General features: G+C 40.9%; 2 long non-coding RNA genes across 3 annotated transcripts in view; both read left to right on the top strand.

Moving 5' to 3' along the window:
- The first annotated feature begins 463 nt into the window (after positions 1-463).
- On the top strand, positions 464-4,979 carry LOC125155382 (uncharacterized). The gene is made up of 2 exons (XR_007148187.1): positions 464-666; positions 4,874-4,979. It is a non-coding gene; the product is annotated as an uncharacterized LOC125155382 (long non-coding RNA).
- Positions 4,980-7,764: 2,785 nt separating this feature from the next.
- The window catches only part of LOC125155383 (uncharacterized), a 31,278-nt gene continuing 16,022 nt past the window's right edge, over positions 7,765-23,020 (top strand). The window contains exon 1 of one of the 2 annotated variants that reach the window (XR_007148188.1): positions 7,765-7,958. This is a non-coding gene — a long non-coding RNA (uncharacterized LOC125155383). Of the gene's footprint in view, positions 7,959-20,826; positions 20,912-23,020 lie in introns of those variants that run through there. The other variant, XR_007148189.1, reaches the window with a different exon arrangement.

Here is a 23,020-nt window from a genome sequence, read left to right as displayed (position 1 = left end):
AGATTCTCTGAACCAAGAACAAGCTTGTTCAATTAAATTACAGAAGACCATTATGGCTCAAGAGTTGAGGCAAGAAAAGAGAGCAGATGGCAGGGGATGTTGATAATGGGGGAGCCTACGCATGCTTGGGGACAGAGGTCAGAGGAAATCTGTACCTTCTGCTCAATTATGCTCTGAACCTAAAACTACTCTACAAAATGTCTATTAAGAAGAGAGAGAAAGAGTAGATGTGTTGAAGAGGTAGATGGAGGTCAGATCACGCAGTACTTCGAAAGCCATAGTAAGGATTCAGAATTATCATCTATGTGTTATTGTAATTTTTCTCGTCTCCTGTTTTGCACATCCCTCTTTGTAATGCACCTTTGCATTGGTCTCATAAATGCAGACCTCTTTATGATCTCATAAAGAGGTGGAGGCTATTTCTCTGCCTCTAGAATCATGGTTTGCTTTGGCCAATGGGACATAAGGAAACATGACATAAACATAGGCTAGAAAAATGCTGGTACATTGGGGCTTGCTCCCTCCTGCTACTCTTTGGAACTTGGAGTCTACCATGGGAAGAAGTCTGGGCTAGCCTGCTGGAGTGGTAGAGACCACATCTGAGAAGAAAGGAGCCATCCCAGTTATATCCTCTACTCCTTGACCAGCTAGGTAACAACAAAATCTGTAAGGCCTCTCCCTAAAGCATTCAGCCTCAGCTGATCACTTTATTTTTTTCAGCTGAACACTTTAGACCATTCAGTCAACAGAAACACACAAGGAAGAACTAAAATGAGTTTGTGTGGCTTTAAATCACTAAATTTTGGGGTGATCTGAAATACAATAGAAACTAATTTCGTGTGAGAGGAGTCCTCTGGAGGGTAATAACAAAGTGGCCTACACGGATTTGCATGTATGTTTTTCGAAATCACTGTAGCAACAGTATGGAAGGTGGGTACAGGGAGAGCAGTTAGAAAATTAACAAAGAAGTCCAAGTGAGAGATGAAGGGGGCTTGGGCAAGTCTGAAAATATTAGTAATAACAGTTTCTGTGATTTTGTCCAGTTTTATGGTTTTAAATGTCATTTACTTACTGATGACTTCAAATGTACATGTGCAGCCTGGACCTCGTCCATGATTCCTGACTCGTATGTCAAGTGTGCCTGCTGGATATGTGCATTCTGATGTCTACTTGGCATTCCAGTTGAACAAAATCCATGATTCTACTGATCCCACCTGCCAAGAAGACATCAAACCTGCTCCTCTGATAGTCTACTATTCTCAGTGATTGACCATCCCACACTTCTAATTGCCAAACACCTTATAGTCATCCTTGACACCTTTCTCTTGCATTCTGCAACCACTCCATCAGCAAGTGCTGTTGGCTTGACCATCACAGAATGGATCATAGATCCAATATGTACCCTGATCCAAGCCATCATCCTCTCCCATATGGATCATTGCTATTTCCTCCTTAACACGTCTGTCTGCTCTCTGCCACCGTCGTCAGCTGGGTTTGTTCTCTAGTGCTGCATAACAAGTTACTACCCATGTAGTAGCTTCAAACAACACCAATGTATTATTTATGGTATTTGTCTATTACTTATTATGAAAACAACAACTTGTTTTCTCAGTCTGTGCGTCAGCGGTCCAGGTCCAGGTTAATTGGGTCTTCTCGGGGTCTCCTCAGGCTGAACTCAGGCTGTCAGCAATCTCTTCTGAGGCTCTTTCAAGCTCACAGGTTGTTGGCAGCATTTCATTCCTTGTGATTGGACGACTGAGGTCCTTGCTTCTCATCAGCAGTTGACCAGGGACTCACGCTCAGCTCCTAGATGCTGCCGGTAACGCCTCACCCTGGGGCCCACATAGACACTTCACAGCGTGGCTCTTTGTTTCCTTCCATGCTGGCAGGTTCCGACCTGCTGCTGCTGCTTTCCTTTTTAAGGGCCTACCTCAGGCTGAAGCGGCATAATTTCCCTTGTGATCAGCACAGTCGATTGATTAGTAGCAAAATCACAGAAGTGATACTCTATTGTATTCACAGATTCCACCCACACTCGAGCAGTGAGAATGGTGCGGCGTGTGTCCAAAGTGGGGAGGGTCCTCGTGGCCCATCTAGAATCCTATCTGCCACACCAACTTTAACTCGGGTCTCTGAGGAGCAGATAGAGTAATCCTGCTTTAAAAAAAAAGTCAGATCATGTCAGTCTTCTCCTGACAACACTCTAATGGCATCCCATCTCAGTGAAAGGAAAAATCCAATCTTTTTCTGGGTCTGCAAGTGGTCTGGTTCTCCCCCAGTTACCTGACCTTTTCTCCTCTCACTCACCCCCTTGCTCAAGTCATTCCGGATGTCTTGGCTCCTTGCTGGTCCTTAAACACACCAAGCACGCTGTCATCTCAGAGTCCCTACACTTGCTATTGCCTCTACCGCAATATACACTCTTCAGATATTTGCACACCTCGTTTACTCATGAGTTAACAGATTCTACCCATCTGATTAAAAAGGCATTCAATAGTTCTATGTATTCTGTGATAATTCTGTCTCTGAGTCACTTTCTGTCTCCCTGATCCCATTTAATTTTTATTTCTCCTGCTGACTCAGTCTGCATCCTCCAAGAAGCAGATGCTAAGGTGGATTTAGATGTGCAAGAGCTTTACTGGGGGAAATGCCTTAGAAGGATAAAGCGAGAGGGAGGAGGAGAAGATGGGCAGAGCCTTCGGACTTGAGTGCAGGTCTGATACCAGTGAAGGAACAGAGGAAAGGGGGGAGGGTTGGTTAGAAGAGCAGGTAGGGAGGGCCTCAGATTGCAGTGTGGCCCTGAGAAGGTCTTGGCCAGCCTGATGGGGAGCCCTCACGTGAAGACAGCCTGTTAGTGGAGTCTCCTGTGAGGAGAAATGACCTAGCTCTGGCACCCCTGATCAGTCAGTTTAGAATCAGCCTGGGGGAAGAGATGGGGGCAGAGAGGGGGGTACACAGTAGGTGGTCCGGAGGAATGACAATTAGAGATCAGCAGCCACCTCTGTTCCTCATAGCTGGTTCTCTTAAAGGAATATCAGTGACTCACGTCCGTAGTAACTGTAGCGGTCACGTATATTTATTCATTTCTACCACCACCTCCCAGCTCCCATTAGAAAGTGGGTTCCTTAAGGCCAGAATCTCTGCTCTGTTCACTGTTAAATCCTCAGAAACTACAATAATGCCTATCCCATAATAGCCATTCTACAGTATTTGTGAACAAGGGACTGAGTAACTAGTATTTTTTGAGTGTTTACGGTGTACCAGGGATTGTTAAAAGTGCTCATACTTTGGGGCACCTGGCTGGCTCCGTTGGGAGAGCATGTGACTCTTGACCTCAGCATCATGAGTTCAAGCCCCACATCAGGTGTAGAGATTACTGAAATGAAAAAAAAATTTAAAGTGCTCATACTTTAAATTGATTAATTTCACAACAACTTCACAAAGTATGTGCTATTTTGCCTTTCTGTCACAAGTGACAGAGTGGAGGTATAGAGACCCTAAACAACTGAACTAAGGTCTCACTTCTAGCAAGGAGCAGAAGCAGGGTTTGGATCCAGTGTATAAGCTCCTAACCTCTGATCCATACTTACTCCCAGAGAGAATGCATGCATTCAAACTCAGGATACAGTTGTAGTTGAAATCAACTAAGATACAAATGAATTTAATGTGAAAAATAGAGAAATCAGAGAGCTCTTCAGTATTTGTCTTGGGCAATTCGGCAAATAGTGGGTTTTGAAATGAAAAAGTTTAAAGTTTTCTAATCTTCTGTAGGTTTGAGGGGGATTTTTTAAGCAGGTTAGTTTTGAAAAATGTAATAACGGGTCATGAAATCATAAAGTAAATGTCTGAATACCTAAGACTGGATTTCTAGGGACCCGGAAATATGGATTTGAAAATCATCATCATAGAGCTGGTATTTACAGCTATGAGACCAGATGAAGTTACTTGGAGAAGCTATGGAGATAAAAACGGGAAGGAGACTCAGGGAAGACCCCTAGATAGATCTTAAGAGAATTATTATTGAGTGAAAACAAAAAGCCAATCATGACACATATTGTATAATCCCATTTAGGTAATGCACTCCAAGGAACAAAATTATAGAACAGATCAAAGTTGCCTGGAGGTTAATCTTATGTGAGGTGGGTGGTGTGGGGGTGGTGAGGTGTGAATATAAAGTAATAGCATGAGGAAGTTTTTTTGTGGTGATGGAATATTTCTGTATTCTTTTTTTTAATGTTTATTTATATTTGAGACAGAGAGATAGAGGGAATGGGGGAGGGGAAGAGAGAGATGGAGACAAAATCTGAAGAAGTTCCAGGCTCTGAGCTGTCAGCACAGAGCCTGACGTGGGGCTTAAACTCATGAGCTATGAGATCATGACCTGAGTCGAAGTTGGACACTTAACCGACTGAGCCACCCAGGTGCCCAAACATTTCTGTATTTTGATTGCAATGATGGCTGCATGAAATTATACGTGGGATAAGCCTTCTGACAACCATCAACAAACATGCAAAAAAGTGCTTGTAAAAACTGGTGAATCCCAAATAAGAATAGCTGTGTGGTTATATGTATTATAGCAAAGTCAGTTCCCAATTTTGAACAAATGCATTCTATTATGTGAGATGTTATCAGTGGGGGGATCTTGGATGAAGGCCAAACAGGGACTCCATGTACCATTTTAGTAACTTCTTGTGAGTTTTAAACTCTTTCAAATTAAGAGTATTAAACAGTATGAAGATATTCTCTCTGGAAAAGTGATATTTGTACATCTATTTAGATTTCCTAAAATGCTTTTCCATACAATTCTATAATTCTTTATGGCCCCTTCCCAAAAGAAATAGATTCTAACTAACTTCCTTTTGCTCCTGGACAGAAATATTTAATGAAAGAAATAGGATGCAGTGAAGAATAATTTATGCAGAAGGCCATTTCATTCACTCAGTTAAACTGGAGAACCCATGATATGCTGGGCAATAAGCTAGGCAGAGAAAGAAGCACGTGTCAGTAAATGGTGCACAGTCCTGGCCTCGGGGACATCTCATCCTAGCGTGGGACAGGCAAGTAAACTAATAGCTACAATGCAGTATTTTACAGGTGATTTAAAGTTCTCATTGTGATTACCTAATTGTGGTACATATGGAAAGGAAAGCAAGTATCAGTTTAAAACTCTAAAAATACTTTTTTTAAAAAAAGGCAGAGACATTAACCTTGTATTAGTCTTCAAGGTCTAAGGACAAGATTATTTTGGCTTCTAATTTTACCAGACTTCAGCTCCTAATACTATTAAATCATTTCCTAAGCAAGAAAAATGACTTGGGTCAATAATAATTAGGCTATGCTTCTACTGCTCAAACCTTAGAAGTAAATAAGCCATTGGAAAGCCTGCCCGGTTTTGATGTGCACTTAGTTAAGTTGCAATTGGCAGGAAGGGATCCCTGGTACAGATGGTAGGAAGGGACACAAGAGTAATAAAAGGACTGAGTCCGGATTCCAAGGAGCTGCTGCTGGAGTTGGTTTGTTCTTTTTGTTAAGATGCAGATCAACCTCTTCAGTTTTCTCCTAATAGAAGCCTTAGCAGGGATCCAGCAGAGACAAGCTGTGATTCAAAGAGGAGAAACCTAGGGGTGCCTGCAAGGCTCAGTGGATTGAGCATCCCACTCGTGATTTTGGCTCAGGTCATAATCTCACAGTCATGAGCTCAAGCCCCACATCAGGCTCTATGCTGGGCATGGAACCTGCTTAAGATTCTCTCCCTCTCCCCTGCTTGCTTGCTCGCGCTCTCTCTCTCAAAAAGAAATTAATTAATTAAATTCAAAAGGGAGAACCCTAAACCGTGAGAATGACCTGCCTTGTCACCAGGGGCAGGAGATTAGGAGTGACTGAAGGTTAGTGTCACTTCTTTTTTGCCCACTATACTCAGTGAATTATTCCCTTTTCCTTTAAAAAAAAAAATGGTTGTAATTTGATAAGGAACAAGCTGTTTACATAGTCCCAAGTAATTTTCCCAAATTATTTATAAATCTAAAATACTATCTTTTAGGGGTGCCTGGGTGGCTCAGTTGGTTAAGCATCTGACTTCGTCTCAGGTCATGATCTCAGGATCATGAGTTCAAGCCCCACGTCGGGCTCTGTGCTGACAGCTCAGAGCCTGGAGCCTGCTTCCGATTCTGTGTCTCCCTCTGTTCCTCCCCCACTCATGCTCTGTCTCTCTCAAAACAAAACAAAACAAAACAAAACACATTAAAATACTATCTTTTAATAATAGAGCCACCTAGCAGACATACCTTAGTGAATCATAAGAATTAACATCCCCAGCATCAGGACAGACTGACATCACTCAATGAGGCATTGAGAAGGACACAGCATCACTTCTGTGGTGCTCCTGCCAAAAATGATGAGGCTAAATCTAATCATACGGAAACATCAGATAGAGCCATACTTCAGGACATTCTACAAAATTAGTGTCCCGTACTTTTCAAAAATGTCAAGGTGAAGAAACAGAAAGGCAAAAGAAATGTTCAGGTTAAAGTAGACTCAAGATGTATGACGACTAATTGCAATGCATGATTCAGTATTGGATGCTGGACTGGGGGGGGGGACAGGAGAAGGGATAAAAATAAGGACATTATTGGCACAACTGATAAAATCTGAAAATGGACTATAGACTAGGTAATAGTATTATGTCAATGTTAAATTTCGTGATTTTGATTTTCGTATTTTAAGTACGTAAGAGGATGTCCTTGTTTTTAGGAAATACACAGTGAAGAATTTAGGGGCAAAAGAATGCAATCATTACAAATTTCAAATATTAAAAATTCACACGTGTGTGTGTGTGTGTGTGTGTGTGCAGAGAGAGAAAAATAGTGCAAATGGAGCAAAAGGGTAATCGGTGAATCTGGGAAAAAGGGGAACATGGAAGTTCCTTTCACTATTCTGGCAACATTTCCCTAAGTTTAAGATCAAATCAAAAAGTACGATTTGAGGAATATGTCTTTGTCATTGAGTGCTCACTTTGGTTAGCTCCTTTTTGTGCATTTAGTTGCATCAAGGTAGCAATTTTCCTGAGCTCCTAATGGGTTCTTGGAGTCCATTCAACAACACAAAGAGACAATAATAAAAGTTTGCACAGAGACTGTAAAAGCCCAGAAGAGAGGCTCCCAGCTCAGGCTGTGTGTGGGTAATAAATTGCTTCCCAGCACTGGTGATCCTTGAACTAAGTCTTAGAGTATGAAGAGTTGTTAGCCGGTCAATGGAAGTTTTCTTGGTGGCAGCAATGTTCAAAAAAAAAAAAAGATTTTGTATCTTTTCTTGCCCCTAAAATAACACTCTCTGTCCTCCCTTCTCCGTGCCTGGGAGGTTGATGTCTATGGACTGCATCACTTGGACTCCCTTGCTCTGTCTCCCAGAGGTTTGCTCACTAGAAGACACTAGCAGGAGATGCAGGGGCAAGCACAGAGGGGAGTTGGGATATTATCCCCACTGTGGTTTCAGCAGTGCCTATGGAGAGCTACTGCTCCTGTGACTTGACCCCTTTCCTAGTTCTGGCATTCTCCAGGCTTCAGTGCTCCACATATCCCTCTTGCCTCTTCAGTCATGGAGTAGTAATGGCTTCCTGTTATTGCTAGTTTCTTGGTGCATCACTAACTTCATTAGTTCCTTTAATTTCCCAACTTCCTGAAAATAATTCCTCATCAAATAATTTTTTTAGTTAAATTCTTTTAACCGAGCCATGTGTTTCCTGGTAGGATCCTTCCTAAACCACAAAGCGTAGCTGAAGCAGAAAGCATATGGAGGAATGGTGGGTGAGGAGACTCACATGAGGCATGGGCCAGACCAGGAAAAGGCCAGATTTGGCTTTTATCCTGTTACTGCAACATTCCAGACATTACAGAAAACAGACATGACAGGGCTGTGTGGAGGAGAGACTTCTGCAGCTAGACCTCAGTTGTGCGACCTTGGTAAGTGACTTAATCTGCCCAAGTGTTTCCTCATTTATGAAGAGATTAACCTCACAGGGTCCATGTGAGGAATAGATGGGGGAATAGAACAAGTTTATCTTAAAGTCCAATCCCAGGACCATCTCCTTCAAGAGTCTTCTCTGACTGGATCACTTCCTAGTGACCTCTTCCTTCTCTGAATGTCTGTTGTGCAAAGAGTCACAATCCATAGTTTACATCTCAGTGTTTGTAATGATTTCATGGATGTATATGTCTATTCGGTTGCTGTGATTCTCCAGCTAGATCTTACCATGGTTCAAGTAAAGGGCCATGTTTTACACATCTTTGACTTACCCCATGTTGGGCATATGAAAGCCTTAATATACCAGTTGGTCTACAAGTGGACAGAAATGATTTTGAGTGTCATGGTATTTAAGGGCGCATTCCTAATTCTCTCCCATTGTTTCTGACTTCTCTACTTCTGCTATAATATTGTAAAAGTAAAACAAGTGAAAAGTCTTTCCTTTCTTCCTTTTAGCATACTTTTTAGCATCCCCTATATGTACATAGCTACAGACATTTTAGGTCTGTTTCATTAACTGTAATCATTTAGGAAAGGGGAAATTGGAATGGATATACATTTCTTTTTTTTAATATGAAATTTATTGTCAAATTGGTTTCCATACAACACCCAGTGCTCATCCCAACAGGTGCCCTCCTCCATACCCATCACCCACCCCCTCTTCCTCCCATCCCTCATCAACCCTCAGTTTGTTCTCAGTTTTTAGGAGTCTCTTATGGTTTGGTTCCCTCCTTCTCTAACCTCTTTTTTTTTTTCTTCCCCTCCCCCTTGGTCTTCCGTTAAGTTTCTCAGGATCCACATAAGAGTGAAAACATATGGTATCTGTCTTTCTCTGGATGGCTTATTTCACTTAGCACAACACTCTCCAGTTCCATCCATGTTGCTACAAAAGGCCATATTTCATTCTTTCTCGTAGCCAAGTAGTATTCCATTGTGTATATAAACAACAATTTCTTTATCCATTCATCAGTTAATGGACATTTAGGCTTTTTCCATAATTTGGCTATTGTTGAAAGTGCTGCTATAAACATTGGGGTACAAGTGCCCCTATGCATCAGCACTCCCGTATCCCTTGGGTAAATTCCTACCAAACTCCACACCCGAAAAACAAATAATCCAGTGAAGAAATGGGCAGAAAACATGAATAGACACTTCTCTAAAGAAGACATCCAGATGGCCAAAAGGCACATGAAAAGATGCTCAACGTCGCTCCTCATCAGGGAAATACAAATCAAAACCACACTCAGATATCACCTCACGCCAGTCAGAGTGGCCAAAATGAACAAATCAGGAGACTATAGATGCTGGAGAGGATGTGGAGAAACGGGAACCCTCTTGCACTGTTGGTGGGAATGCAAACTGGTGCAGCCGCTCTGGAAAGCAGTGTGGAGGTTCCTCAAAAAAATTAAAAATGGATATACATTTCAAAAGTGAAGCTATATTCATGTTCCCCAAATCGCACTGGCTGAAATGATAGATGGTACTTCAGAAGTGGACAAACAGGGTCCTTGCTATAGCTGTGTCGATTTGCTATTTCCTTTGCTAAAGTTGTTTTGATAATTGGTTTTTTTTCCCCTCCATCATCTGTAGTCCTAGATATTTCCATTTAACAAATTTTTCTTTAAAGATAAATGAGAAGCATAAAATAAGTAGAATGAAGACTAACATTACCATAGCACTTACTTGATCATTTGCTCACATTGTCTCATTAATGCTCAGGGCATCCACAAGGTCACTAAATATGATTATTATCACTTTTGGCCAAATTAAGATACCAAGGAACAGAGAGGCTAACCGAGTTCACCACTCCCTACACACAACGTTACTGCGTAAATGTAACTCACTCTAAGATTCAGCCTGATATTCATGGTTACTTCTCTATGCCCCTCTAAATGCCTTCTCCAGCAAAGAAAAAAAAATTAGACGAGATCCTAAACCAGAGAAACTAGAGTTGTTGTTTTCTTAGGTCTGGAGGATGTCTCCTTTTTTGTTATGCTCAGGAAACAACTAAAGGCAGCCCTCGCCTGGACGCGGTCAGCAATGAAACTGGTCCATCACATGGACACCTGGGTGGCTCAGTTGGTTGAGCCTCAGGCTCTTGATTTCGGCTCAGGTCCTGGGACTGAGCCCCACATCAGGCTCTGCACTGAGTGTAGAACCTGTGGGACTCTCTCTCTCTCTCTCTCTCTCTCTCTCTCTCATTCTCTCTGCCCCTCTCTCCCATTTATATCAGGCCAGTGTAATTCCCTCAGGACTTTTGCCTGTGCTCCTTTCCAGACCAGACACCCTCAAAAAGTAGGGTTTTCCACTAGTCATGCAGTCCTGGCTCCGGGATTGAGGTAGGAAAGTAGCTTCCGAGCTTTCCTGACTTCTGTGCTGAGAACAGGGCAACTATTCACCAGAACCACAACGCCAAGAAAGGAATGTCTCCTAACTTGCCACAGTGTATTTATTCCCCTGTATTCATCAGTGACAAAGTGATTAGCACAATACCAGCTATTGGCCCTACCTACAGGAGGCTGGTGGGTTGTGTACCTGAAGACAGGGAGCAGAGTAGATACACATGCATCTGCATTCCTGGGGTGAGTGGTCAGCCTGGGCAAGATGCCCAGCACAGGACCAGTCTGAAGAGACAGCAGGCTGCTTTGGGCCCAGTGGGAATAAATACAACGATGTTTGAAAAGAAGCAAGAAATCTAGATTTATGTGGTAGGATGATTTATAAAATTATGTGAATTTTGTTTAAAATGTTGTACAAGGCTAACATTCCATTGGTAACCACGTTATGGCCCCTTTGATAAGGAGAGATGCTATTTGACTGACAAGCATGGTACTTGTCTTAGTTTGGGGTCACCCAAAGTGGACCCTGAGACAAGGTCTTAGGTGCAGGCAGTTTATTGGGAAGGTGATCCTGGGTAATACACATGAATAAGAGGAAGGAGAAATGTTCATGGAGTGTGCATTAAAGGACAAGTTACCTCCATGGACAACTGGGGTTCAAACTTAGTGGGACCCACTGAGAAGCCTTGGAACACACTTGAGCATCAGGAAAACGGGCTGGTCGGGGCACGTACATGGACTCAGATCCCTCATTGGCTGAGTTGCAACATTCTCAGGAGCAACTTCCAGATTGCCCGTGCTTACAAGGTAGCAAGTTCCATGGGACCAGAGAAAGTCTCGGGCAGGGACCAGAGATATAGGTCAGGTGGGAAACTGCTGCATGCTGGGAACTGTCTTATGCCTGCAGGTAAAGTCAGGTGGGCCAAGGCCACGCGGAGCCAGGCATTGGCAGCATGTGCTGCACCTTTCTTGTCCAAAAGATACAGGCATGAAGGGTAAACATCCAAGTGGAAAACGTCAGGAGCTGAGGATAACAGGATGCTGTTAGGACCGCTCCTTTTCTATGTGTGGGTCTAGCTAGGAGATAGACAATAGATAGAAACAAATATTCTGGTGCAGGTTAGAACTGAGAAGAAAAATGTGGCAGGGGAGGCCTGGGTGGCTCGGTAGGTTAAGCGTCTGTCTCTTAATTTCAGCTCAGGTCATGGTCCCAGGATGGTGAGATTGAGCCCTGCCTCAGGCTCTACACTGAGTGTGGAGTCTGCCTAGGAATCTCTCTCTCTCTCTCTCTCTCTCGTTAAAGAAGAAATCATACACAATCCTGGTATGGGTGGGTTAGATGACACCTTGAGAAACTGAGAAACTCACACCACAGCCTCCTACTGCATTCACCTCTGGTCCTTGGCGGGGCTCACTTGTCGTCTTACATAGTTTTGCTATCACTGAATTTTCAATGCTTTGTTCATTTATTTTTGAGAGAGAGAGAGTGTGTGTGTGCGCATGAGTAGGGAAGGGGCAGAGAGGGAAACAGAGGTCCCAAGCAGACTCCTGCTGTCAACACAGAGCCCGATCTGACCTGACAGATCAAGATCATGACCTGAGTGGAAATCAAGAGTGTGGAGCTCAACGCAGTGAGCCTCCCAGGTACCCCTTGCCATCACTGAATTTTTACTTCCTTTGATTCAAGAGAGTATTTGAGTATTGGTTATAGTTGTGGAGAAATTTGCACAGGTTTACTATTGAAGTTTCCAAGATAAGGATAGCTGTTTACATGTCCTGAACTTTGAGAGGCATACTGTAGGAGTATACGTGTGTGTATTCATGGGCATGAATGAATGATGCTCGGGTAGGTGGGGGACCAGTGATATTAGAAGCTATTTTCTTTTTTTTTAATTTTTTTTTTAATGTTTTATTTATTTTTGAGACAGAGAGAGACAGAGCATGAGCAGGGGAGGGTCAGAGAGAGAGGGAGACACAGAATCCGAAGCAGGCTCCAGGCTCCGAGCTGTCAGCACAGAGCCTGACGTGGGGCTGGAACCCACGAACTGTGAGATCATGACCTGAGCTGAAGTCGGACGCTTAACCGACTGAGCCACCCAGGTGCCCCTAGAAGCTATTTTCATAGGGAACCAGCATCAAATAAAATCAAGTATTTACTTTTTGCAAACGCTGACATAATGGTGTCTGGGATTTTTTTTAAAGGAGTTTCTTGTTTGCTTGTTTGTTTGTTTTTGTTTGTTTGTTTATGCCATTAGTATAAGGTCAGGTTCTGTTGGACTTTCCAAGGATGGTAGTTTTTGTCTTTGTCCAGTAGTTTACAGTCAATATTTACAGTGTTTGTAGCTGATTATTTCCACCCCCACCCCATGCTGACCTATACTCTAAAAGTCTGCCCAGTGCATTTAAGGGCATTCAGTTTTGCGATGATTCCATTCTACCAATAGGTTGCTAGAGTTGATTCCGTCCTCTGGATGTCCTTCAAGACATGCTATTGAAACTACTGAAGGCTGCAACACAAATATTTAATGCCAAGAGAGGGTTGATTGCGTTCAGTAATGTGGGGTCTGGGTAGTTTCACTTCACATGATAGGCTTGTGGGTGACATGTGACCAGAGCCTTCCCTGTCCTCATTAGCCAGCCATGCCTCTGTCGAGAAAAGAATTAGTGTTAGTCATGGACTGGAACAGGTCTGTTGGTTTTCGCTTCCACCTTGCGTTTTGGAAGCAAATATATATTGAGGATGTCTATAGAATCTCCCCAAATGTGTCCTGTTTCCTTCCAAGAAATGTACGTGAAGGATATTGAGAGACCATATTATCATTTCTGTATGTACCTTAGGAAAAGTTCCATCTAGCCTGGAGTCTGCTTTAGCTGCTGCTCCTATTTAATAACTTTGTTTCAGGTGTTCCAAAAAGATATGTTCTCCTTGACTTCTGAGGATGTTAAATGTTCTTATCGTTCAGATGGCTGCTCAACTTTTACAGAGGCATCACTAATACCAACATGCTGTCTCTTAAGTGGAAAGTGTTAATGAAACTCTTCTACCCTTAGTGGAGACTTCAGTTACAGTCTTTATTCTTCCTGTAGTAATAATTCATATGAGTAACAAATATCATATGAGATAAAAGTAGGAATGATGTAGAGAGGGGAAGAAAAAAAATAATGTAGTAATGGTTGTTGTGTATGTCAGCTCAAGGGCCGTAGAAAAATATCACGAACTGGGTGGCTTCACAGAAATATATTTTCTCCCAGTTCTGGAGGCTGGGGGTTCAAGATTAAGGTACTTTCAGTGTTAGTTTCTGGTAAGACCTCCCTTCTGGCTTGAAGATGGCCACCTTCTCACCACTGTATCCTTACATGGCCTCCTCTCTTTGTGCACATGGAGGGAGAGAGAGACACAGAGACACAGAGACAGAGACAGAGAGACAGAAAGAGAGAGATCTGATGTGTCTTCCTCTTTTTTCAAGGATACTAATCCTATAGAATTAGGCCCCACCCTTATGACTTCATTTAGCCCTGATTACCTCTACAAATATGTATATGCAATAAATCTTAACACATCTATATACAATGTGTGTATCTACCTATAGATACATTCAGCTACGCAGTATATACTTATAAACTGAAACCTCAGGTTACTTCTCCCATAATCCACCAAATGAAATACAAAAGTATAAATACATATTTTAAGGCTTCTCGTCTTTGAATTACCAAACTATAGTCATTCTCAGGACTTAAGCTGGACAAACTTCTGGTTTGTTATTCACATTCATTTTTCACTTGGCAAGCTTTCTCCTTTTACAAATGACTAAAACATGCCTCTCCCATCTTTCCATTAATACTTGTCTTCATTTTTCTCTCAAAGTTTAATGAAAAGGTAGTTTTTGGGGCATCTGGGCAGCTGAGTCAGTTAAGCTCTTGGTTTTGGCTCACACCAAGATCTCACAGTTGATGGGTTCAAACCCCGCATTGGGTTCTGTGCTGAAAGTATGGAGCCGACTTAGGATTCTCTCTCTCCCTCTCTCTCTGCCCCTCCCTGGCTTGTTCTCTCTCTCAAAAAATAAATAAACATTAAAAAATAAAAAAGGTACTTTTTGTGAGGGGAAGGGGGAGAGGGAGATAAGACAGCAGGTGGTGACCTCCCTACCATGCCCCCTTCTCCCAGACATGTCTCCCTTCAATTCAGCATCCTGTGAGCACTATTAGGTAGCATTAGTCAGATTTGTCCTTTTTGGGTGTTCTTAAATATTTGTTTGTACTTCCTCGAAGCACAGAGATTAAGATTGAAGCTAGAAGATGCCAAGCAGCTCATCAACTGAGTAAGAACAAAATTAGTCAAGCTCTTTACTTAACTGCATCCACTGTCTGCTGACACAATGACCTCACTTGGGCTACATGGTTTTTGGATCCTCCAACACAGAACATCACCACAGTCTATATTCATTAGTTACTCTCAAAGAATGTCGACAGAGGCTATGTCTGTGCCATAGAAAACTAACTGGTTGACAAGTAAAATCTTAGATCTGTAAAATTATCTACTGAATGCCAAACAACTGAATTCACTAAAAACAACAACAACAACAAAAGAAACAAGTCACGTTTTGATCTGAATTTGCAGGCATGGCCGAATTTCTGACATGAAATGACCTTCTTAACTTTTTTGTGGGGAGGAAGTACACAAATTTGTTTTTAATCTCAGAACACTTGCAATATATAAATATATATGTATATATATATATATATTTCTATATGAAGAAATATAGATATTCAGTAATCACATTCATTCTCTACATAATGAGAGTTTTTATTGGTCTAGTGAAATAAAAGAATTTCTTCAGTACAGAAGATCTTCTATAATCAGTATCAAGAGTTTACACATACTGATACACACATACAGAGTAAAACCTCTTATATGAACCCACTCACAGTAAGCAAAGCAAAAAATAGTATAGTATAGTACCAATTTTCAGGACTTTCTTACACCAAATCTTTATATTAGGACCAACTACCCTTGCAATTTCTTTTTTTTTTTTTTTAATTTTTTTTTTCAACGTTTATTTATTTTTTGGGACAGAGAGAGACAGAGCATGAACGGGGTAGGGGCAGAGAGAGAGGGAGACACAGAATCGGAAACAGGCTCCAGGCTCCGAGCCATCAGCCCAGAGCCTGACGCGCGGCTCGAGCTCACGGACCGCGAGATCGTGACCTGGCTGAAGTCGGACGCTTAACTGACTGCGCCACCCAGGCACCCCTGCAATTTCTTTTTTTGCAATCAACCAAGGAATAGCTGACTGCTTGTTTTGAATCCCCCAAATTATGTGCCCTGATGGGTATGTACTGTTATTGGTCAGGTTGATTCACCACCCTCTGTAAAATCAAACCAAACAGAGCAACTGATCTACAAGCTCCTCTCACTGTGTAGAAAACAAAAGAAACAAGGTTGCATTCACTGTGGTCCCTTCCACCAGTTGCCTGGGGCCAGCTAGCAAGAGGCAGCAACAAGGTCTCCTGGCTTTAATGATGCTTCTGTTGAAACCATTTGAAACAGTGTTTTCTTCAAGTGTGCTCTGGGAAATACTTGCCAAGTGAGATGCTCCACAAGAGGAAGGTTCTATGGTCAAGCAAGTTGGGGGAATACTGACCACTTGTCTCCCTCCAGGACATTCTTCATGTATGTTAGCTTATTACAGGCATTGCAGAGCCCCAGAGTAAAGCAACCTATTGAACTTTATTTAAAACAATATTTTCTAAACATAGATAAGTATTAAAATTTTTTCTCATAACATTCCTTTGGGAAATGCTGGTTTACAGAATTTTAGTCTGGTCTTGAACTAAGCAAATTGATCTAACTGTTCAATGATAGAAAAACATCCAGGGAATTTTCCTTTTCGTGGTTAATTAATATAATGGAAACCACAAAGCTACTCAGAAATTCCAAGAGAAAGCAATTATGACAAGGAGCTCATACCATTCCTCAAAAGAATAAAGGCAATAAATGACACAATACCAGATATCTAGTACTGCTTTATTTCTTTTCACTGCTATCAAGCCGGTTTTTCAGCTGATTCAAACCCTGTGCTGCACCAGCTGACCCAGTGGGATCACCACAGGCTATTTCACATGAATTTACTAGAGTAAAGTGGTGGAGAGTCTCCACTGTATATATTTACACACCAAGATTCTACACTGAAGAGAAATGTATGCTGTAGTATATCTGAGTAATGACCCTTTGGACACTCTTATTCTGTGTCTTTTGGGTTGTGCTTACTGCCAATACATCTTAGAGATGATATTTGCCTGTGAAGGGGTGTGTGTGTGTGTGTGTGTGTGTGTGCACTATCTTTGATAGTAATGCCATTTGAGGAATATAAGAAAAGCTAATACATCACGCCAGTGGTTTTTTCCAAACCTGTATTTTATCAGTGCTTTGTTGTACCAAGAAATGATGGCATGAGTAAGTATTTGTCCTGTCCTTTGCTTTCTTCCAAGTAGTATGTTTTCTTGGCTTTACTGTCATCTTGAGCCTTATTTTGGAGGGCAGAAGAATGCTTAGGTCATGTTTAGTTTTTATAGCCTCATTTAGTGGAAATGGATCCTTTGGGCCCAGTCTATGCCCATTGCCTAAATTTAAAGTTCCTTTTCTTGCAGGTGGCTTAATTTATATTTGTTGATGGCACAATGAATGCAAATAACCACACAGGTGACCTTTAGGAGGCTGTGAGATCCAAACCGGTTATGTGAGTGAACTTAAATTCAGAAAGGGGTTGTGATACATTTTTAGCATTTCTATAAATACTCTTTTCTTGAGGAAGGAACATGTTTCATCACCCAGGAGGTATTTTGGAAAGATATAGAGAGTTAATCCGTGGCAAACGATCAGGTATTTCAATACCACACTGCTAAATGAGTGATATGGTAAAGGGAAACATGAGCTGAATTATGGAACCCGTAGAATGGATTATCTGTTCAGCCCATTTCATCACATTCCTTTACATCCTGGCAGGACTACACCTTTACCTAAAATGAGAGCCTAATTAAGACTGAGTCATGGCCTAATATGATGTGATATTTGAGAGAAATAAACAGTTTTTTCATGATCCGACAGCTCTTCTGTCCAAGAATCTGTCCAAAATGATGCTTTGGCTGCAGCTAATAATGGAATCTGGTAAATGAAATACCTGATTAACCAAACCATTGATTAATATTCTATAGGTTGCCAAAATACCTACTGGTGGTTAAATAGTTTTTTTCTCAGGAAATAAAAAAGGTGTTTATAGAAATGTTAACAATGAAAGAAACCCTAGGGCACCTGGGTGGCTCGGGCCCTTGAGCATCCAACTTGTGCTCAGGTCATGATCTCATGGTTTGTGAGTTTGCGCCCTGCATTGACTTGCTGCTGTCTGTGCAGAGCTCGCTTTGGATCCTCTGTCCCCCTCTCTCTGCCCCTGCCCCATTCATTCTCTCTCTCTCTCTCTCTCTCTCTCTCTCTCTCTCTCTTTCTCTCTCACAAATAAGCAAACAAAAAGGAAGAGACCCCTGTCTGGAAGCAACAATACAGAAGTTACTTGATCCTAAATGTTCTGCTCTATTTGATTAGAGCTAATCACATAAATCTACATATTGGAAACTAATAAAGCTTAATTCAAATAGAAACATCTCTGATCTAAAAACTGATTTTGGGGGTGCCTGCGTGTCTTGATGGACAACTCTTGGTTTCAGCTCAGGTCATGATCTCACAGTTTGTGAATTTGAGCCCTGTGGCAGACTGTGCCCTAATTAGCACAGAGCCTTCTTGGGATTCTCTCTCTCCCTTTCTCTCTGCCCATACCCTGCTCTCTATATTTCTCTTTAAATAAATAAACATTCGTCCAACACCTTGGAATCTAGTATTGTGACTGGAGTCACCCTGACCCCTGGAACTCCAGTCGTGAAGACTGATGTTCCAACTTACCCCACTGTATCCAGTCGTCCGTCCCAGTAACCCACCTATACGTCAGTCTTATGGAATGAGTGCTTTCGACTTGTTGACAGTTTGGAAGCTAGAATCTGATCTCTGAAGTTCGTCCTAGTTGCCTAACTTTTGGGCTGGCGAATCAACTGTCTCTGTATTCCCCGCCACCAGCCTCCCAGGGGCTCTCATCATCTCCTGCTGTGGTCTACCCACACTCTGCTTTGTTTGCAAGGTGACTCAACTGATTTCACCTCTCCAGCTGTGTTCTATGACATAGCAGGTGTCTCATCTGTAATGAAATTGAAAAAATAAGTCTATAAAATCCCAGTCTTCTTAGAAGGTAAAGTCTTCATTAGAAAATTGCCCGATAGGAATTTTAGAATCTTTGTTGACTTGCTAGGATCATTTATGTGTTTTTTTGAAAGGATTTTAGCATGGTTTCAGTATTTATGTTAAGTAAGAGTATTTAAATTGTTTAAAGTTAATAAAGAATGAACAGAGTTTTACCTGGTAACTCACTGGTTGGAAACCCAAAAACAAAACTATTATTGAAAGAGAATAGGTAAAATCTCTTATGATGAAATTGGTAAGAAACAACTTTGAAATATATGCAATCAGAAAGCATATATTATATTGGGCCAAAAAAAAAACAACCCAAAAACCAAAAAACAAAAACAAATGAACATTGAAACTTGATTGGGTTACTTGTCCTTTCCTGTGCAATAAAGTAAGAAAAAGAAAAGACATACAAATTGCAAAGGAGGAAATACAATCATTTGCAAACAACATGGTTGTCTATGCGCAAAATGCCAAATAATCTGTAAACAATCTAGAACCAATAAGTGAGTCCAGCAAAGTTGCAGGACACAAAATCAATGTGCAAAATTAATCATATTTCTATATAGAAACAATAGACAATTGGAAACTAAAATTGAAATCAATAACATTTAAAATAGCTTCAAAAAGGGGCATCTGGATGTCTCAGTTGAGCATCTGACTTCAGCTCAGGTCATGATCTCACAGTTTGTGGGTTCGAGCCCCACATCAGGCTCAGTGCTGACAGCTCAGAGCTTGGACCCTGCTTTAGATTCTGTGTCTCCCTCTCTCTCTCTGCCCCTCTGTGTGTGTCTCTCTCTCAAAAATAAATAAACATTAAAAATTTTTTTTAAATAATAAAATAGCTTCAAAAAGAAAAGAAATGCTCAGGTATAAATCTAGTAAAACATACAGAAGCTTGCTAAGGTAAAAACTACAAAAAACTGATAAAAGAAAACCTAAATAAATGGAAAGACATATTTAGTTTATGGGCTTAAGACTCTACATAAGAATGAAATTAATTCCTCCCCAAATGATCTGTGAGTTTCATGTAATTTCCATTAAAATGCTGGTAGTGTTCTTTGTAAAAAGAGATGAGTTTCTAAAAGTATATGGAAAGAAAGGATTATAAAGAAAGAATGCAGACTAGCAAAAAGAATTCTAAAAAATAAGAATAAAGTTGGAAGATTCACCCTTTCTGATTATTAGAATTACCGTATAGCTACAGAAATCAAGATGGTAAGGGTATTGACAGAGTGATAGACACAGAGATTAATGGAAAACATCAAGAATCTAGAGACATACCCACACAAATAGGGCTAGTTGATTTTGATAAAAATGCAAAACCAATGCAGCGGAGAAAACACATGCCTTTCAGTAAATGGCATTAGAAAAATGGGGGATGTATAGATGAAAAAAAAGAGCTACAATTGAATTCTCATACCTTGTACAGATTTTAACTCAAAATGCATCACAAATCTAACCGTAAAATTATAAAATATTTAGGAGAAAATCTTGGTGCCCTAGGATTAGGCAAAATTTCTTATTCATGATACCAAAAATGCACACACACACACACACACACACACACACACACACACACACATAACTGATAAACTGGGTTTCATAAAAGTAAAAAACTTACTCCACTAAAGACACAACTAAGAGAATTAAAAGACAAGCTACAGATTAGGAGGAAATAGTTGATTTCTAAATTAAACTAAAGTAAAGGTCTGTGACAGATCCCAGAGAGCTTTATACATAGAAAGAAAGTCACAGAATGATAGAGAAAGGAAAAATGTTCATTAGGTAACATTCACAGCATGTAATTTTTCAGGATATTATTGCTATTTAAAGTAATTATTTTTTCCCAAAGTAAACAACTTCTGTGGTTCTTGCTCCATAACTAGACTAAAATCTAAAGTCTAAACTGGTTATTCTAATAATGTATATAGTGAAATGGGAAGAGTGTCTAACTAGGAATTGGAAAATATGGATTCAAGTCTTAGTTTCTCCTAAGAAAGTGTACTGATCTTCTCTGATCTGCAATCGTATTTAAATGGGAATAACATTTAAATGTTATTTGCCCTCTTTGCCTGTGTCACAGAATTTTTATGAAGACCACACAGGTAAAAATGTGAATTTTGAAAAGTGTAAATCACTATATACATAAGGTATTATTATCATATTTAACAGATGCAAATGAAGAGCTCCAAAGGAGTATTAATTCTACTTGAATACATTTCATTGTGGAAAGACAAGACTTTATTTTATCTGAACATTCAAGGTATTTGTGCTTTTGATGATTTCCTTCCAGTCCAGCTCAAAGGTGACTGTTTTCTTATTCTTCTGCTTAAAGTCCATTTCACCTCCTGTTCCCTCATGCTCTCCCACCCTGTCCCCAAAAATCTCCTCTCTGAAAATAATTAAAAGTCTAAAATAGGAAATAACCCCTTTAATAAAAAAGATAATCTCTCTTCTCCACACCCCTCCGCATCAAAAAAGTAATTGTGAATTATAGGATTGTGCCCAGAGAGTGCAGAAATATTTGTATTAACATGTAAATATGAGCTGTAGGTGAGATTGGCTTTTGGCATGTGTAGATCTGATTTATTTCTTAAAATCTTTTTTATTTAGAAATAAATACAGGCTCCAAAGAAGTTGCAAAACAGGACAGAGAGGTCCCACATATCAATCGCTTTGCTGCCTCCGAAGGGTCACATCTTAAATAACCAGAGGTTAACAAAACTAAGAAATATACATTGGCACAATTAACCAGACTGCAGACGGACAGCTAAAGATACAAGTTTGCCGATGGCAGGGAATTAAAGGGAATTTTAGAAACCAGAAGACAGAACCAAGATCAAGCAGAAGGAATTAGAATGTGGTTGGAAGACAGAAGACGGAGCTCATAGACCAAACATGAAGGAGAAGGGGTGGTGTTTGAGGTGGTGTCCAGAGAAGTAGGTCTCCTTCAGTTTCTCAGCGATTTAAGATGATATAAGAATCATTGTTAAGTTTACACCAGAGGTTTCGGTGAAAGGTGAGGAAGAAAGAAGAACAATTCAAATATATCCTGTCCCTGAGAGTATCTCAAATTGAACTGATCATGTTGAGATTTTCTACCCGTAGCTTGTCTAAATTTTCATTCTCCCAGTGTCTGGGCAACCCACACCAGGAGCAAACGCCGTAGATGGGAAGGATGTATTGCAGAACGAGGAGGTTTACGGGGAGAGGGAGGGGAAGAATCACAATATGAGGAGCCCAGCCTCGGGAGGAGAAAATCCGAATCCTTTTGGCAAGTGGTGAAGTAAACATTTTCGGCTTGCCGGGGGCTTTATTTCCTTTCGGCTTCAATGAGAATTCTTTTTAAAAAAAATTTTTTTTCAACGTTTATTTATTTTTTTGGGGACAGAGAGAGACAGAGCATGAACAGGGGAGGGGCAGAGAGAGAGGGGGACACAGAATCGGAAACAGGCTCCAGGCTCTGAGCCATCAGCCCAGAGCCCGACGCGGGGCTCGAACTCACGGACCGCGAGATCGTGACCTGGCTGAAGTCGGACTCTTAACCGACTGTGCCACCCAGGCGCCCTTCAATGAGAATTCTTAAAGCAGCCCAGATCCAATTCTGTTGCACCAATCGGTCTCAGCCAAAATGCGTGAAGAGAAGAGCAAAAACACTTCCGGTATTCCAGGATGACAGAAAAATTTGAGTTTCACTTTTATTTATACTATTCGCTTTAGTCTAGACAGAATCATGTGTTCAACTGGTAAATGATTTCAAGAGCCCTCTGCTCTCCTCAGAATCATTCTACACAAGAGTCACACAAAGAGTTCGAGAAAAGTCTAATTTTTGTGTCTTTGAAGCACTTCACCTGATCTTTACATTTTGACCTTGTTGGTATTTTCAGAAGCCATGTGTGGAATTGTGGACTTGGTCAATAATATAATCCAATCATCGATAAGATACAAACTTCTTGTTTATTAATACATGATTAAAAATGTATATGTGAAAAGATATTGACCGTGGCCAAGCGTGTGGATGACAAGAACAATTATGGTTCAGACTCCTAATCACTGTGTGAGCCACCTACCCAGGCAAAAGTCAATAGTCTGTTTTAAAGTCACAACACATCCTTTCTTCTTCTTCTTCTTCTTCTTCTTCTTCTTCTTCTTCTTCTTCTTCTCCTTTTTTTTTTTTTTTAATTTAAAGTCCAGCGGTGATGCTGTTATCTCTTCTATCTGCATTTACTTGTATACCTTTAATTCACTGAGGAAACACTTCTGGCACCACCATCCTGGCTGTGGCCCAACACTAGGCTCTGGTGTGACAGAAAAACTCCCTGCCCACAGGGGCCATGCTCCCTGCGTGCTATCTAAATCTCCGAACTGAAAC

The sequence above is a fragment of the Prionailurus viverrinus genome, chromosome F1 (genome assembly GCF_022837055.1).
Source record: "Prionailurus viverrinus isolate Anna chromosome F1, UM_Priviv_1.0, whole genome shotgun sequence".
NCBI lineage: Eukaryota > Metazoa > Chordata > Mammalia > Carnivora > Felidae > Prionailurus > Prionailurus viverrinus.
This window is presented reverse-complemented; position numbering and strand designations above follow the sequence as displayed.